The 19,028-nt window shown below is 40.2% G+C and overlaps 1 pseudogene; it reads right to left on the bottom strand.

Annotated features, from left to right (window-relative positions):
* Nucleotides 1-611: 611 nt before the first annotated feature.
* On the bottom strand, nt 612-2,230 carry LOC128579183 (serine/threonine-protein kinase RIO2-like; annotated as a pseudogene).
* Between the last annotated feature and the right edge of the window lie 16,798 nt (nt 2,231-19,028).

Below are 19,028 nucleotides of genomic sequence, written 5' to 3'. Positions count from 1 at the left end.
CACCCTGTTTGATGTAGTCCTTGTTGGTTTGACATCCACAATAAACACAAGCGTGTTGTTGTCTTCTATCTTCTTCATGGCAGATTCAGTGGTCAGAGGGAACTTGATGATGGAGTAGTGGTCTTGCCAGCTTGTGTCTCCTCGGGACACTCTTCTGAGGATATTTGGGCTGTCTCTGGAGCCTCAAAGTTTTTGCCACTGGAAAGTGGATGATGTACAGATCTTTTCATAATATGTGTGTGTGTGTGTGTGTGTGTATGTGTTTATTTTATTTTATCATTATTATTATTGTGACTGTGAATGCCTTTTAGCACTGTCTTCTTGGCCTCAGATACCTTTGCTTTGGCTTCTGCCAAAGGGGAGGGGCAAGAGCTTCCTTCTTTGCTTTCAGCACCATCTTGTGAAAAGCAAGACAACAAATTCCTAAAACTTACGGGACATCAAATCACGGTGGACATTGGACTTTAAAAATCATGAAGTTTTTTTTTTTAATTTTTATAAATGAAATAGTGTTTATTCATCTATTTATATATTGGCCTTGATGCAAAAGAAGACTAAAAGTGGCTTAAAAGGGGATTAGAGTAAGTTTAAAAATATTTAAAATATACATATTATTCTCCCCAAAAGCTAGCTGCTTCCAAACTTGATTTAATATTATGTATGTTTTCCCTTCGTTGTTTGGTAAACACGTTTGCTTCTCCTTTCTGTAATCGCCATCTGACTGCTGATTTTTGCTGTTTTGTCTACTGATGTTTCACCTTCTGTTTCACGAGTTCTGGAGGAATTGTTGAACAGCTCACAACACTGCCCACAGAAGAAGTAATACTCAGAGTTCTTGTTCTACACCAATTAATGTCTCACATATTTTTCTCATCTCTGAGAGGCCTGGATTCTTTACTCAGTGACAGAAGGTAGTTAGATGAGAGCTCCTCAGAGCCAGCAGAGGCTTCTCCTTGATGTGTCTGACCACCTTGCCTCAGGTAATTTTCATTTCTGTTTTTCTACTCAGAAAATTCAGGTATGGAATTTTTGTCAACAACCTGCCCTTTCATTTTCTTTAAAGCCTGGCTGAAGTAAGTCATTTCAAAGCGGTGTGCATCAGCTCTCTGCTCTGATGAACTGTCCTCCCTGATCTATTCGTGGTCTTGAATGATCTGTAGCCACCTGACTGGTCCACACAGTTCTGTTCACTTTCATCCTCGGATGTACAAACCTCATTTTTCTGACACTTCTCCATCAGAAAACAAACACTGAGGTCCCTCTTCTGTCTCAGTGTCCCTCTCATCTGGGCCCACTGACTGCATCAGGTCATCACCAGCCTGCAGCTCCTTTGTATAGCCACTGGCAGAATCCTACACATCAAGAGAGCCTTCCCTCTTAATATAACTAAAGGTTGGATAAAGCTCCCTTTCACAGTCAAAATTCTTCATGAAGAAATCTCTAATGCACTTGATGTCTCTGTCAAAATATCATTGAGACCATCTATGGAAAATCGACCATGGTGATACGATCATTTTCATCCAAAATGAGATTGAATTCATTGAAATCTCCATGAATTAGCTCATGATTCCCAAGTCTTACAATTAGTTCCATAGCTTCATCATATACTGAGGCAGGATTTTCAACATGGTGTATCTGACATAGAAGATAACCATTTATGATCTCCATGACCACTGCATGGCGATTGTAATCTACTGGCTTTGGAACTGGAAATTTTGTCTCATATGATACCTTTCATACAGGCAAATTCCTTCATGGCAGAGAGAAGAGATCAATAAAGCCAAGACACACAATGCCTGTGTTTATGGTAATCACGCTTGTTTTTCAGATTTCGAAAGGAGGTTCTTCTTAGTCTGTGAAGCTCTAATGCAAATTGCTGTCTTTCTTCATTTGCAACAATGTAAATATCTGATTCTTTGCCAACACCCATCTGGTTTCCAACAGACTCAACTACTTGTCTGGAAGAAAGTGTTTTCAAAGCCAGGTAATCACAGCCTGCATTTGTCAACCGATCGCCCTGGACAGTCTTGGTACACTCCCAAGCTATGAGTTTATGTTTCACTAATTCTCTTAAAACTTTATTACAGCCACCATGTTTAAGGCTGGCTATAGAGGCGATCAAACGGCAGGGAATTATATCACGGTTCTTCATGCCCTTTTCAATGACCATCAGAACCCTAAATTCATCCCGGCTCAGGTAGCGCAACTTGGCCATATTTACCTTCCCCATGGCGGCAGCGGACGGAAGTCCAAACACAAAGTTTTTAAACAGCATCATTTTCCAAATAATTGATATATAATAAGAGTATAATTTTTATACATGGTAATTAAATCAAACAACTTATCTTCTACTTGAAATGGTAACTGAGGAGAGAAAAACCTATGCTTCAGAGAATTATTTTTATTTTGTGCCACTTATTTTGTATATTTTGGAGAACATTATTCTTTTGTTTGAACTGAGAAGAAATAAAGGATCAACTGTGGCATTTTTTGGACATTCCGGATGACTGAGCCATATGCCCAAAACAAGGTTGAGGAGAATGGAATAATAAAATCCACTCATTACATGACCACAAAGCAACTCAATAGCAGCAGGATGGTCTGGGTGGCCCTCTTTTCTGGGGAGGCTTTAGAGTAGAGTCTGGTGCTGTGAAGGTGCTGGGATGGTCTCTGCTCCCTGAACAGGAGGATCACTATGTCAGCACTTGAGAGTAGCATGATTCCTACAAAGGAGACACACCTGGATAATGAGAGTGCAAAAAGAAGTCCCCTGATAATGGGATTCATGGGAGAAAGTGAGCAGCGTTTATCTTCAGTAGATTTGTCTGGTCAAATTTTAAGTACCTATGGTGTAGAAGATCATGCTATGATTAAAAGACAAGTTGCAGGCCCACAGAAACAATAAAACATGGACGATGTAATCTGTGGATTTACGTTTATTTTCTTTTTCTTTCCTTTTATTTTTTTAATGTTGGGGATTCATTGAGGGTACAATAAGCCAGGTTACACTGATTGCATTTGTTAGGTAAAGTCCCTCTTGCAATCATGTCTTGCCCCCATAAAGTGTGACACACCGAGGCCCGCTCCCTCACTCCATCCCTCTTTCTGCTTTTCCACCCCCCCATAACCTTAATTGTCATTAATTGTCCTTATATCAAAATTGAGTACATAGGATTCATGCTTCTCCATTCTTGGGATGTTTTACAAAGAATAATGTATTCCACTTCGATCCAGGTTAATAGGAAGGATGTAAAGTCTCCATTTTCTTTAATGGCTGAATAGTATTCCATGGTATACATATACCACAGCTTGTTAATCCATTCCTGGGTTGGTGGGCATTTAGGCTGTTTCCACATTTTGGCGATTGTAAATTGAGCTGCAATAAACACTCTAGTACAAGTGTCCTTATGATAACAGGATTTCTTTCCTTCTGGGTAGATGTCCAGTAATGGGATTGCAGGATCAAATGGGAGGTCTAGGTTGAGTGCTTTGAGGTTTCTCCATACTTCCTTCCAGAAAGGTTGTACTAGTTTGCAGTCCCACCAGCAGTGTAAAAGTGTTCCCTTCTCTCCACATCCACGCCAGCATCTGCAATTTTGAGATTTTGTGATGTGGGCCATTCTCACTAGGGTTAGATGATATTTCTCTAATATATAGAGATAATGAACACTTTTTCATGTGTTTGTTAGCCATTCGTCTGTCATCTTTAGAGAAGTTTCTGTTCATGTCTCTTGCCCACTGTTGGCTTTTTTCATGTGGATTAATTTGAGTTCTCTATAGATCCTAGTTATCAAGCTTTTGTCTGATTGAAAATCTGCAAATATCCTTTCCCATTGTGTAGGTTGTCTCTTTGCTTTGGTTATTGTCTCCTTAGCTGTACAGAAGCTTTTCAGTTTAATGAAGTCCCATTTGTTTATTTTTGTTGTTGTTGCAATTGCCATGGCAGTCTTCTTCATGAAGTCTTTCCCCAGGCCAATATCTTCCAGTGTCTTTCCTATGCTTTCTTGGAGGATTTTTATTGTTTCATGCCTTAAATTTAAGTCCTTTATCCATCTTGAATCAATTTTTGTGAGTGGGGAAAGGTGTGGTCCAGTTTCAGTCTTTCACATGTAGACATCCAGTTCTCCCAACACCATTTAATGAATAGGGAGTCTTTCCCCCAAGGTATGTTCTTGTTTGGTTTATCAAAGATTAGGTGGTTGTAAAATGTTAGTTTCATTTCTTGGTTTTCAATTCGATTCCAAGTGTCTATGTCTCTGTTTTTGTGCCAGTACCATGCTGTCTTGAGCACTATGGCTTTGTAGTACAGACTAAAATCTGGTATGCTGATGTCCCCAGCTTTATTTTTGTTACACAGAACTGCCTTAGCTATATGGGGATTTTTTCCGGTTCCATACAAAACACAGAATCCTTTTTTCCAAATCTTGAAAGTACGATGTTGGTATTTTGATAGGAATGGCATTGAATAGGTAGATTGCTTTGGGAAGTATAGACATTTTAACAATGTTGATTCTTCCCATCCATGAGCATGGTATGTTCTTCCATTTGTTAATATCCTCTGCTATTTCCTTTCTGAGGATTTCATAGTTTTCTTTATAGAGGTCCTTCACCTCCTTCGTTAGGTATATTCCTAGGTATTTCATTTTCTTTGAGACTATGGTGAAGGGAGTTGTGTCCTTAATTAGCTTCTCATCTTGACTGTTATTGGTGTACACAAAGGCTACTGACTTGTGGACATTGATTCTATTTCCTGAAACATTACTGTATTTTTTGATGACTTCTAGAGTCTTGTGGTTGAGTCTTTGGTGTTCTCTAAGTATAAGATCATGTCGTCAGCAAAGAGGGAGAGTTTGACCTCCTCTGCTCGCATTTGGATTCCCTTTATTTCCTTGTCTTGCCTAATTGTATTGGCTAGAACTTCCAGCACTATGTTGAATAGTAAAAGTTTCAGAGGACAACCTTGTCTGGTTCCAGTTCTAAGAGGAAAAGCTTTCAGTTTTACTTCATTCAGTAAAATATTAGCTGTGGGTTTGTCATAGATAGCTTCAATCAGTTTTAGAAATGTGCCACCTATGCCTATACTCTTCAGTGTTCTAAGTAGAAAAGGATGCTGGATTTTATCAAATGCTTTTTCTGCATCTTTGAGATGATCATATGATCTTTATATTTGCCTCTGTTAATATGGTGGGTAACGTTTATGGACTCGCGTATGTTAAACCAGCCTTGCATCCCTGGAATGAAGCCTACTTGATCATGATGAATGACTTTTTTGATGATAAGCTGTAATCTATTGGCTAGGATTTTGTCGAGAATTTTTGCATCTATATTCATGAGTGAGATTGGTCTGAAATTCTCCTTTTTGTTTGGGTCTTTTCCTGGTTTTGGTATCAGGGTGATGTTTGCTTCATAGAATGTGTTGGGGAAGATTCCTTCTTCCTCAGTTTTTTGGAATAATTTCTGCAGTATAGGAAAAAGCTCTTCCTTGAAGGTTTGATAGAATTCTGGTGTGAAGCCATCTGGACCAGAGCATTTTTTGTTTAGAAGATTTTTTATTGTTTCTTTGATCTCAGTGCTTGAAATTGGTCTGTTGAGGAGCTCTATTTCTTCCTGGCTAAGTCTAGGGAGAGGGTGTGATTCCAAATATTGATCCATTTCTTTCACATTGTCAAATTTCTGGGCATAGTGTTTCTGGTAGTATTCAGAGATGATCTCTGGTATCTCTGTGGGATCAGTTATTATTTCCCATTTATCATTTCTGATTGAGGTTTCTGGAGATTTTAGTTTTCTGTTTCTCATTAGTCTGGCCAATGGTTTATCTATTTTATTTATTTTTTCATAAAACCAACTCCTTGTTTCATTAATTTTCTGAATGATTCTTTTGTATTCAATTTCATTGATCTCTGATTTGATTTTGGAGATTTCTTTTCTTCTACTGAGTTTAGGCTTAGATTGTTCTTCTTTTTCCAATTCCATAAGATGGCTTGTGAGATTGTTGATGTGCTCTCTTTCTGTTTTTCGAATGTAGGCATCTAAAGTGATGAATTTTCCTCTCAAAACTGCTTTGGCAGTATCCCACAGGTTTTGGTAGCTTGTGTCTTCATTGTTATGCTCAAGGAAGTTAATGATTTCCTGTTTTATTTCTTGCTTCACCCATCTGTTATTCAACAGAAGATTGTTTAATTTCCATGCCTTTGTGTGGGGTTGAGCGTTTTTGTTAGAGTTGAGTTCCACCTTTAGTGCCTTCTGGTCTGAGAAGATACAAAGTAAAATTTCAATTCTTTGGATTCTGTTGATATTTGTTTTGTGTCCCAGGATATGATCAATTTTGGAGAATGTTCCATGGAGTGATGGGAAGAATGTATATTCTTTATCTTTGGAATGGAGTGTTCTATATGCATCTATCAAGCACAGTTGTTCCAGCATCTCATTTAAATCTCTGATATCTTTGTTTAATTTCAGTTTAGAAGATATGTCCAGCTCTGTAAGAGGAGTGTTAAAGTCCCCTGTTATTATGGTATTATCAGGTATCATATTGCTCAGACTCAGTAAGGTCTGTTTCAAGAATCTGGGAGCATTTAAATTCGGTGCATAAATATTTAGAATTGAAACACCTTCTTGTTGTATTTTTCCCTTGACCAATATAAAGTGACCATCTTTGTCTTTTTTGACTTTAGTTGCTTTAAATCCACATGTGTCTGAAAATAAGATTGCAACTCCTCTTTTCTTCTAAATTCCATTTGCCTGAGAAATTGTTTTCCAACCCTTGACTTGGAGCTTGAATTTGTCTTTTGAAGCCAGGTGTGTTTCTGGCAGATAGCCAATGGATGGGTTGTGTTTTTTAATCCAGTCAGCCAATCTATGTCTCTTCAGTGGGGAATTCAAGCCATTAACATTTATTGAGATAATTGATAAGTGTGGTAGTATTCTATTCGTCTTATTTGGTGAGAGTCCATTGCTTAGTTTTATCGTTTGCATCAGTGTGGAGGTTAGGTTCTGTCCTTTGATTTCTGAGTTCTTACTTTGCTGCTGATCCATTGTGGTGGTCAGTGTGCAGAACAGGTTGAAATATTTCCTGTAGAGCTGGTCTTGTTGTGGCGAATTTCCTCAATGTTTGTATATCCGTAAATGATTCGATTTCTCCGTCAATTTTGAAGCTTAGCTTCGCAGGGTACAGAATTCTGGGCTGGATATTGTTCTGTTTAAGTAGATTAAAGGTAGATGACCATTGTCTTCTAGCTTGGAAAGTTTCTTTAGAGAAGTCTGCTGTCACTCTGATGGATTTGCCCCTGTAGGTCAACTGGTGCTTACTCCTGGCAGCTTGCAGAATCTTTTCTTTTGTCTTGACTTTGGACAGGTTCATCACAATGTGTCTTGGAGAAGCTCAGTTAGGGTTGAGGTGACCTGGGGTCCAATATCCCTCTGAAAACAGTGTGTCAGAATCTTTGGTGATATTTGGGAAATTTTCTTTTATAATATTCTCTAGTATGGCTTCCATTCCTCTGGGGCATTCTTCTTCCCCTTCTGGGATTCCTATAACTCGTACGTTGGAATGCTTCATAAAGTCCCATAATTCTGACAGTGAACGTTCTGCTTTCTCTCTCTTCTTTTCTGCCTCTTTTACGATCTGAGTTATCTCAAAAACTTTGTCTTCTACCTCTGAAATTCTTTCTTCTGCATGGTCTAACCTGTTGCTGATACTTTCCATTGCATCTTTAAGTTCCCTAATGGATTGTTTCAGTTCCTTCAGCTCTGCTATATCCTTTTTATATTCTTCATAGCGTTCATCTCTTATTTGATTCTGTTTTTGGATTTCCTTTTGGTTATTTTCCACTTTATTAGCAGTTTCCTTCATTGTTTCCATCATTTCTTTCATTGTTTTGAACATGTGTATTCTAAATTCCCTTTCTGTCATTCCTAACATTTCTTTATAGGTTGAGTCCTCTGCAGTAGCTACCTCATGGTCCCTTGGCGGGGTTGTTCTGGACTGGTTCTTCATGTTGCCTGGAGTTTTCTGCTGATTCTTCCTTATGAGTGATTTCTTTTATCTGTTTCCTTGCCCTAATTTTCCTTTCACTTACTCTTGCTCTTTAAGTTCTCGTGCCTGTGGACTAAGGGTTTGATGAGTCCTTTTGGTACAGGATCAGAAAATTGAGAAGGTTGAAGAGCAAGAAAGGGATGAAAGAAAGGAGGACCGAGTGAAAAGAAGGAAAAAGAAAATAGAGAAAGAAGAGGTGGTGATTAAAAGGAATATTGACAAAAAGAAGAGAGGCACAGAAAGCGAGAGACAGAGCAATATAGGTGTACAGTGGGCTACTTTGACACAACCTTTCCCACCTTCTGGGGGTGCCCAGTTGGGTGGTTCCCTTGAGGTCAGCTCCTCTTTGCTAAGCTGATCAGACACAGTACCCCACCTCCTCCAGGTAGAGAGGATAGACAGAAATGTTATAAATCAAACCAAAACAAGCAAACAGAAAACTTTACGGGATAAAATGTGGTGAAAAACAAATAATAGTGGTAGAAACACTAGCAAAAATGAAGTTCTAGTTATTGAAAAAGGCAGCAATGGGAAATTATAATTAAACTAGAAAAATTGAGAAAGAGAAAAGATCTGTACGGGAAAGGTTAAAATTAAAAAACAAAACAACATCAACAACATCAAAATAAACAAAAAACAACCAAACAAACTAACAAACAAAAAACACACACAACCAAAGACAAAGCAGTATGTATATGTTGTTGAATATTGTCTGGGCAACACGTGGTCTTCTGGGTTATGAGATGTTAATCACAGTTCTGATACTACTGGAGGCTGCTGATTTCTCAAACCCCAACAGGTAGACACCCTAAATCTCTCTTCAGCCCACTTAAAAGGCACTTTTAACTTGTAAACTTCCTGAGCGGAAGCTTTCCCAGGAAAGCGCTTGTTGCTGGAATCACTGCTAAAGTGGCTATCCACTTACCCAGTGTGCCAAAACCAGTCTCACTCTGCCCCTGATGGTTAGGGCTGCAAGGTGGCTCAGACCCCACCCTTAGGCTACTCAGCCACTAGGTTACCAGCTCCCACCTGGATTCTAGCTCTGCGACCCTGAGGGTGGAGCTTGCCAGGGCAGATCACTCACAATGGCTCCCTGTGGTCCACAGCCAAACACTATTAGCTCCGTCTGGCTCAGCGGCTCAGACTGAGGCCCTAGACAATGGCCAAAGTTCTCCGCACTCCCGCTCAGGCTCTCCCCAAGGCAGTTCAACTGAGTGCCAAGTCCAAAGACACCAAAACAGTTCACAGGTAAGGCCTTTCTGGTTTGCAATCTCGCTGCTACTGAACTTACAGTTGCGGGGGGGTTTAGACCGATTGAACACACGTGACCACTTGCCGTTTTTCCACTGTTTTAGTCCTCCTCTTGGGGTCCAGAAGTCTCTTGCTGACTCTCTGTATCCTCACAGGGGTGATGATAGGCAGATCCCACCAGCCAGAGATGCCTGGAGTCCTATCTCCCCGGACTCATGGTGCCCAGATGCAAGGAAGCTTACTCAGCCGCCATCTTGCTCTCTCCCCCCATGGATTTACGTTTAAATCTGGCCAACCAGGAAGTGCTGGGGCTGACAGTGATGACCTGGAGCATGCTCAGGAGGCTGATGGTGCAGATGGAGAAATCCTTGATCACCCTGTTCAGGTAGAAAATTGCCTCACATTTAAGGTCATTCTGAAAGTTCAATGACCCAAAGAGTTTTTGAGACCCCAATAATAGCATGATGAAGAACTTCACACATGAACGAAGGCCAAGTGACAGGTGGTCAGGTCCGTGGGTTTCACCCTGTGATCAGAGGAAGTATGAAGATGCAGAAAAGGAGGAGAGAGGTGTTGGCTGAGATTCCAGTGCCAGTTTGTAAAAATATGTAGTTTTTGATGGGAGCATAAATGAAAAATAAGTTCATTGTTGTACTAAAGGTGAAATAGTTGTATATCTGAAAATATCAACAGATGTTATCAGTGCTCTTTTATAGTCAAAATTATCACCACCATAAGGTTTTTTTCTCTCCATGGTTAACTCTTCCTATGTGATAGACATGATTGAAAATATAACTGCACAGGAAAGGCTGGATGTAGAATGTACATTTTTATCCCACTTGCACAATGTATTTGATTTCATTAATGGAATTTTCAGTTCAAAAAAAGAATTTCATATTTCTTTTTTTTCTTTTTTTTATTAAATTATAGCTGTGTGCATCAATATGATCATGGGGCACCATATACTTGGTTCATAGACCTTTGACACATTTTCATCACATTAGTTGACATAGCCCTCCTGGCATTTTCTTGGTTACTTTGCTAAGACATTTACATTCCACATTTACCAAGCCTCACATATACCCTTGTAAGATGCACCACAGGTGTGATCCTTTCAATAATTTCTATAAAATCAGTGTGTGACTGCATGTAATAGAAAAATTATTTTTTATGTATTATTTGGGATTAGGAATTTTGAAATTTAAAACTAGCTGTTTTCAATTATGAAATAAAAAAGTAAATAAAACAAAATATGGCTTTTAGTTAAGGAATTCAAGTTTGAATTCTTTTCCATACATAACAATGGAAATTAAGCTCATGAATGGTATGTATATTTTGACACAAAAATTGTTATTTTAAAATTATTACCCACAAGTGAAAATAGTCATCAAATAGAATTATCCTAATGTATTAATTTCTACTTTTCTAATTCAAATTCAAAATCTTTATTATCATAGATTTTATTTCACTTGTTTAAATAAATATTTGATAATAAATTGTTTTTAAAATACACAGTTTTAGTGTACAGGGTGTCTATAAAGTTCATGTGCAATTACAGCCAAACTTTATGGACACCCAATATAATGCCTCAGTGTATAAACTCAGTGTATGCACGCACACATCCACACACACATATATACACTGCAAAGTTCCTTGGTGGTCTAGTAGTTAGGATTTGGCACTCTCATATATACACTGCATTAGCATTATTTAAACCAAACAACAAATATAATGTGAATGCATATATATTAAATTTTTATATGCATATACACACACATGTAGTAAGTCCTCATTTAATGTCACTGATAAGTTCAAAGCAACTGTGACTTTAAGCAAAATGATGTACTTTGTAAGAAATGCAATTTTACCATAGATGAATTGATATAAATAAGTGCTAAATTTCTATGGAATAAAGAATGCCATTTTGCTTAAAGTTGCAGTTTCCAAGGACCTATCAATGACAAGTGAGAACTGATTTGCATAAAACACCAGCACCTCCACTGTCACGTCTGTATAATGCACCACTGCATCTGCTCTTAGAGTTCTTGTCCTTACTTTTTCAACAGCGCTGCTTTACTGCTCTGCGTTCCCTCTTCAATATGCAGCACAGAAAATGCTAATGAGAATGGAAATGACACAATAGCATTTGTTCCACTGAGCGAAAGTCAATTTCACACTAATGGTAAAAGAAACACCAAAACAAATTCCTGGAGAACCAATAATGTTAAGGTGAGTCTTTCTACCATTACATCTCCTGTAGTCATACTGTTTCTGTCCCCTCAAAATTTATGTTATAACCTTATCAATGGCTGGGTGTGGTGGCCATTGACAAGGTTATATATAAACAACCTAGAGATGCTAGCCTGCAGTCCACCTTCCAAGGAGAAACAATACCTCAGAGGAGGAGGCACAAGTTCATGGGGAAGGTGACATGGGCTAGGGACAAGTCTCTTGTCTCAGCAGCATCAGAGGCCACAGAAACCCATGATGTTGGGTCCCAGGGAAAAAGACCCATTTGCTGAGGGGTATCTTTCACTTCAACCGAGAAAAAGGCACACTGCAGAGTAAAGTCCTTGACTGTGCTTCCAGTCCATGGCCAGTTCATTCCAGGCAATGACTTGGTGGCCCCACATCCTGGTTCTTCCTGGTCTTGTAACGGGGCTACCACCACCAACGCAGCCTGCGAAGTGAGCAGTGTGCAGGTAGCGAGCGTTGCCTGGCTGGTGGCTCTGGGGCAATTCTGTTGGAGCTCCACCAGAAGAGGGGCCCAAGAAAATCGCAGGTGGGCAGTGGATCAGGACTGGGAGAGGGCTGTGGTGGGGGATGGCCCACCAAGATCAAGGGGCTGGGAGGGGGCTGTGGATGGGGGCCACCAGGCAGAAAGACGGTGGGCCACCAGGCAGGTACAGGGGACTGGGATGGGGCTGTGAAAGGGGGTGCCCGGGCAGGAACAGGGGTCTGGGAGGGGGCTGAGTAGGGGGGCTACCAAGCAAGAACATGGGGGTGGGGAGGGACTGTGCAACAATGAGGGTGGGCAGGGACCAGGGGTGAAGAAGTGGACATGAAGTGACAGGGACAGGCAGAGACCATGGACCAGAAGGGGTTGATGACCTAAATAGGTTGAGGGGCACCAGAGGTGAGGAGGTGGCATGAGTGGGGTCAGGGAGACAGGCTGGGGATAGAGAGGGATGGGTGGGACACGTGGGATGACTGAAGGGCAGCAGAGGCAGGAGAAACATTGGTTTTCTGAAACAAAGGAGGTAAAAAGCCAGATGAAATGTTAGATCTTCACAAGCCATCACGGAGAGATCAAGGCACATTCAATATATATGGATGAGTGAAATGTTAGTGTAAAACAGCTCTGTTCGATATCATTCTGACTACATGTCATTCTGGAAAATGCAAAAATATAAAAACAGTGCAAATCTCAATAATTGCCAGGGTTTGTGAACAAACAACAGAAATAAAGTGATAAGATAAGGGGATTTTGAGGGCAGGGAGAGGGCACCATGTGAGGACAAAATGGGCAACAGGGCTTTGAGGGTGTCACCACTGACAGAAATGCCTCGTGGAAAGAGTGAACCTTAATGGAAAGATTCTCTGTAAAGAATCAGGTATCAAGTTTTGGATTAATTGTAACAAACGTATCCTAGTAAGTGAAGATATTATTGATAGTTGCCAATAGGACATGGGGGAGAGAGGAAAGAATGATGAGGGAACTCGGATTCATTTTGATGTCAATCCCACTCTGCTGGATAGATGATGCCTTTATTTAAAATCATCATAGCACCATTGTTGCAGGCAGATATTTTCAGGGATGGGGGCAGGACAGGGTTTCTAGAAAGCTAGAGTGTGGGTTGTGTCATTATGGCTCACTGCAACCTCAAAGTCCTGGGCTCCAGTGATCCTCCTGCCTCAGCCTCCCAAAGGGCAAGGATTACAGGCATCAGCCACCAAGCATGGCCTAGCGAGGTATTTTGATACCAATGGTCAATAACCAGGTAGTATCTAGACATGAGCTTGAATTACTGGCTGCCATCAAATTTGAACCAATCTTGACTTGAAAATGTATATTGAATTCTGTGGTGGCAGCAGGACTTATAACTAGGAAAATTAAAATATTTCTCCATGAAAAACACAGCTTACATTCTTCATAGTTTTGTTTTACGTATGGGACACCAAGTAAACCTCAATCACCATTCTCAAGAACCTTCATAGCCACAGTAAGTTTTTCAGTTGACCAAATGCAATACAAATGTCTGCTCAGAGGGGGAATGTGTGCGGCACTGTCAGCAAAGAACATGGTTAGTGCCTTCACAATAGGTACAACTGCAGGCATCTTCCTGAAAGAAGTCCAGAGAGAACTAGTAAAATTTGAGTGTGAGTTTGATCCCATTGTTTCCTGACTTCCAAGCAGAGCCATCTGATGAAAGCTGGGTTTCAGGGAGATCGTGGGGTTCGGAAACCTGTGTGGGCCATGCCTTCATGGAGATGAGACCACACAGAAAGGCAGCAGAGCAGAGAGAGAGCAGGGTGCTGGTGGTGCAGAGTTAGGGATGGGGTCCAAACCCAATGGACCTACACCTACACTTGAGAAGGTCATGAGATGCCTCTGTCCTCAGTTCTCTGCACTGTCATATGACAATGGTAATAGGCTTATTTGTTATGACATGAGGAGCCTAAAATGATTCAATCCAGGTGAATCATGAGGAAGAGAACTGGTCCCTTAGTTATCCTCTGTGTTTCCTAAATGCAGGGGGAACAAACCAGACACCAGGAAGGGTGCTTGTATCACGCCAGGGCAGTGGAGGGATGGAGTGTGATTTCTCATCCCTTCTGTGGGTATGATGCTCTGCAGCTGTTAGGGAACTTCTGGCATTATGACCTGTGATCCCCACATTACCCCATGGGTGGGCAGAGGAGGTGCTGTACCTCCTGTTTTCTATTGAGTGGTTGTGACATTTAGGGAAGCTAAGTGACTTTTAGTATGACATCATGAACGAGTGATGGATCTGGCATGGAAAGTGTACACGGTTTCATGGGAGGCACAGACCTCTGATGACTGGGACCTCTCTTTTATATCCTGGAGTCCTGATGAAAGAGCTCCCCTGACTCATTTTCTCCAATTTTCTATCCATTGTTCATGGGGAATACAAGTTGATGCCCCAGAGGACATGCCTGGATAAGGAGGTTTCCCTGATCGTGACACATCCTCTCTCCTCTACTTGAGACATCTGCCATCCCTAATATGGCCCTGTTCCCTCTAAAGGAAATACTCTGAGGTTCTTGGCATCAGGTCTGTGGCCTTCCTCCCCCAGTACTGTAATACTGTGAGCTGCTCCTCAAGTGACCACACTGAATGACCAGTGTCTGCTTGTCCCCCAAGTGTGCTCAGACTGTAGAATATTCTGAAAAACTGCCTCATAATATTTTCTCAAACAATAACTTTTCTTACCACTCTTTAACCCGAGTAAGCAGCTAGAGAGAATTCACTGCAAGAGTGTATATCTGGGCTGGTGCTTTAGTAGTTTATTGAGATAAACTAGTAGCCTCCTTGACTACTTCTCTTACCAGCCTGAACAGAATTAAAGTCAATGTGTGTTTTGTTTTATATAGTGACACCAGAAAATACACATTGAGATTTTTTCATTTTTTAAATTAATGTATGAACAGAAATGACATGCCTAAAGTAAACTGAGCTCAGCACACATTTCAGGAAAAAGAAGAGAGAGAAAATGTGTAAAAAATAGAGTTTAGGGTGGCTCCTGTGGCTCAAAGAGGTAGGGTGCTGGCCCCATATGCCAGAGGTGGTGGATTCAAACCCAGCCCCAGCCAGAAACTGCAAAAAAAAAAAAAAAATAGACTTCAACATGTGAAAAACCACAAAGTCATCTCCTGCCTTCTGAATTTCCTCAAAATTTTTAAAATGAATGGTTTTAGCAGGTACTTAATTAATTTAAAACAGCATGGAAATAGATGTTGGCATATTTTCCAATTTAAGGGACATCTAATTGAGCAATGTTTCAGGATCACGGGATATAAGAAAAAAGAATTTTTTTAATGGAGGAGATAAACTTTAAGGCAACCTTCTTGACAGGAGTATCAAATATAAATTGGGGAATCAAACAAAACCAGAAACACACTATAACCACCCATCAGAAAATGCAGAGGATAATTTTGTAAGTAAAATTTTGTAAGAAATACTCTATCTAGTCATTGTGAAGGAGCATGGCATCCCACAGGTCAGTATGAACATACCTTTGAATCGGCTTTTCAGGTTTCCCATATTGAATGGCAAGTGGCAGCAGGAGGGGCCAAGATATAAAATATACTCTCATGTAACCATGGTGATGGGCATCATAGAACTTTCCCAGTGAAGGCTCAATCCACACTGTGAGGCCCAACTACTGTGCAGGCAAGTGGGCTTTCATGTTCGCAAAGCTGTCATTGAAGTTGAAGTAGTTCATCTGAAAATCTCACCCCGAACCCCAACACTGTATTCTCTGTTTCTTAAAACAAGTTATAGGAGAGAAACAGTGTGCCCCCAGATAGAGTCCATAGTGAGGATTTGAAATGAAATAGATGCAAAACTGACCTGTTGACAACAAGCAGAGGTTCCATTCTTGATTTGAAATATATCCCTGGACATTTCTACTGTTCCTGCATCATCAAATATTTCTAGAACCAATAAGGCTATATTGTTCTTGGTTAGATAAAATACAGTACTTACAGATATTTAATTATAAAATGTCATAGTTAAGAATACACTTACCAAACCACACTTTCATCATATTTACATGTATTACTGTGTCCTTAGTTCTAGCTCAACTTCTGTGAATTCAAGGAGGAATTTCTCTTTCCAAGTGTATGTAAATAGCTTGGTGTTCACTGAGTAATCTAGCGGGAGTAGGAGAGACCATATTTTCACCAGAGCATCTTCTGGAGAGTGAACAGTCTTGATAGATACATGCCTGTAGTTTCAGCTACTTTGTTTTGTTGTTGTTGTTTTGTTTGTTTGTTTTGAGACAGAGTCTCCCTTTGTCACCCAAAGTAGAGTGCAGGAGTGTCATAGCTCACAGCAATGTAAAACTCTTGGGCTCAAGCAACCCTCTTGCTTCAGCCTCCCAAGGAGCTGGGACTACAGGTGCCATCCACAATGCTTGGCCATTTGTAGAGACGGGGTCTCGCTCTGGCTCAGGCAGATCTTGAACTCCTGAGCTCAGTCAGTCCACCCACCTCAGCCTCTCAGAGTGCCGGGATTACAGGCATGAGCCACAGTGTCCAGGCAAAATCTATTATTTTTAATGCCTTTTAAGTGCTATGCATTGAAATATTCTTACTTGAGGCTTTTATTAATGATTATATAGTGTATTTTCTCTGAAATTGTATTTTCATACACGACGTGCCAGTGATTGAAAATATCTGCTTTCCATAGATACATAGAGATCACAGGTCATAGTTGAACCTTCTAGTTATCTACAAAAAAAAATTCTTTTTTAATGTTATATTAATTTCCATATGAAATTTTGTGGGCTAATGTTTTTAATTTTCTTGTTTTCCAACTCTTTATTACTGTGTTTCTTTTTAGGTTAGTTTCCTTAACATCAGTTTATGGAGTGTTTGGTTTATCTATGTCTTATATTGTTAGATAAGAATGTGTAACTTTATATATACACTTTAAGTCAATGTAAGGTTCGATCAAAATATTGGGCATATGTATTCCACAAATAATATATGTATGTGTTTTTCTTAACAGACTTTATTTATGATTTATCTTATATATTTATTTTCTTGTTTAGTTTTTTCTTTTTTTCCTTTTATGAGACAGAGTCTCACTTTGTTGCCTTTGGTAGAGTCCCGTGGCCTTATAGCTCATAGCAACTTCGAAGTCTTGGGGTAAGGCAATTGTCTTGTCTCAGCCTCCCTAGTAGCTGGGACTACAGGAGCCACTACAATGCCCGGCTATTTTTTAGAGAAGGAGTCTGGTACTTGCCCAGGCTTTTCTTGAAACTGTGAGCTCAGGCAATCCACCTGCCTTGGTCTCCCAGACTGCTGGGATTACAGGCATGAGCCACCGAGCCCCAGCTCTTCCTTAGTTTTTTTTTTTTTTTTTTTTTGGTAGAGACAGAGTTTCACTTTATCGCCCTTGGTAGAGTGCCGTGGCGTCACACAGCTCACAGTAACCTCCAACTCCTGGGCCTAGGCGATTCTCCTGCCTCAGCCTCCCAAGTAGCTGGGACAACAGGCGCCCGCCACAACGCCCGGCTATCTTCCTTAGTTTTTGATGTTTGTTTTATCTTATCTAGTTGAATAGTCATAAAAATAGTCTTAATTTCACCATGTGCTTAATAATGGATCTATATTTTTATGCATGTGAGAGAAAATTTGTTATTTGAAGGTAATTTTTCGAAATATTTATAAACTGTCTGTTTTTGTTATCTTTTTAAAATTGTATTATTGAAAGAACACATAACAAAAGGTATTATCATGCTGGATGAGGTGATTCACACCTGGAATCTTACCTAGCACTCCAGTAGGCTGAGGTGGATGGATTGCTTGAGCTCAGGAGTTCAATACCAGCGTGTGCGAGAGGGAGATTGAGACCCTAGCCAGCTGTGGTGGTTCATGCCTATAGTCCCAGCTACTCAGAAGATAGGCAAGAGGATTTTTTTTTTTTCAGATTAATGTGAGGTACAATTAGGTTACAATGTTTGCATTTGTTAGATAGAGTCCTTATTGTGATTGTGTCCCACACTGAGGATTCATGCCATCTACCATTACATTGTGCCCATTTAGTGGGAGCACACCAATCCCCCCCTCTAAAGAAGATATCTTGAGCCCAAGAGTTTGAGGCTGCTCTGAGCAATTATGATGGCGTGGCATTCTACCCAAGGCAACAGAGTGAGACTCTGTCTGAAACAAAACAAAGCAAAAAGTATTCTTAAAAATGTTTTTTGTTTTGTTTTGTTTTTTCTGAGACAAAGTCACACTTTGTCCACCTTGGCTCAGTAAAATACTGTGGTGTCATAGTTCACAGCAACCTCAAACTCTTGGGCTCAAACAGTTTTCTTACCTTAGCCTCCCAAGTACTGGGACTATAAGCACCCGCCACAACAACTGGCTATTTTTAAAGATGAGGTCTCAGACTGGTCTTGAACCTGTGAGCTCTGGCTATCCACCCACCTTGGCCTCCCAGAGTGCTAGGATTACAGGAGTGAGCCACTGCACCCGGCCATAAAAATATTTTTAAGTCTACATTTCAGTAATGTTAAGTATATTTGTTACTTACTGTTATACAGATCTCTAGAACTTTTAAATCATTCAGATCTACAATGCAGTAAACACAAAGTAAAAACTCATTTTACCCTCTCTTCAAACCTTGAGTAACACCCTTACCAAACACCATTCTATTTTCTCTTTCTATGAGTTTGACTACTTAAGATAGCTTATGTACCAGGAATGGATTAACAACCTGTGGTATATGTACACCATAGAATACATTTAGCCATTTTAAAAAATGGAGACTTTACATCCTTTGTATTAACCTGGATGGAAGTGGAACACATTATTCTTAGTAAAGCATCACAAGAATGGAGAAGCATGAATCCTATCTACTCAATTATGATATGAGGACAATAAATGACAAATAAGGACACAGTGGGGGTGGGGGAAGTGGAGAGCAGAGAAAGAAGAGGGAGAGGTGGGGAATGGAAGAGCAGAGAGGGGGAAGGAGGCAGTGGCA

Source organism: Nycticebus coucang, chromosome Y (genome assembly GCF_027406575.1).
Source record: "Nycticebus coucang isolate mNycCou1 chromosome Y, mNycCou1.pri, whole genome shotgun sequence".
Taxonomy (NCBI): Eukaryota; Metazoa; Chordata; class Mammalia; order Primates; family Lorisidae; genus Nycticebus; species Nycticebus coucang.
This window is presented reverse-complemented; position numbering and strand designations above follow the sequence as displayed.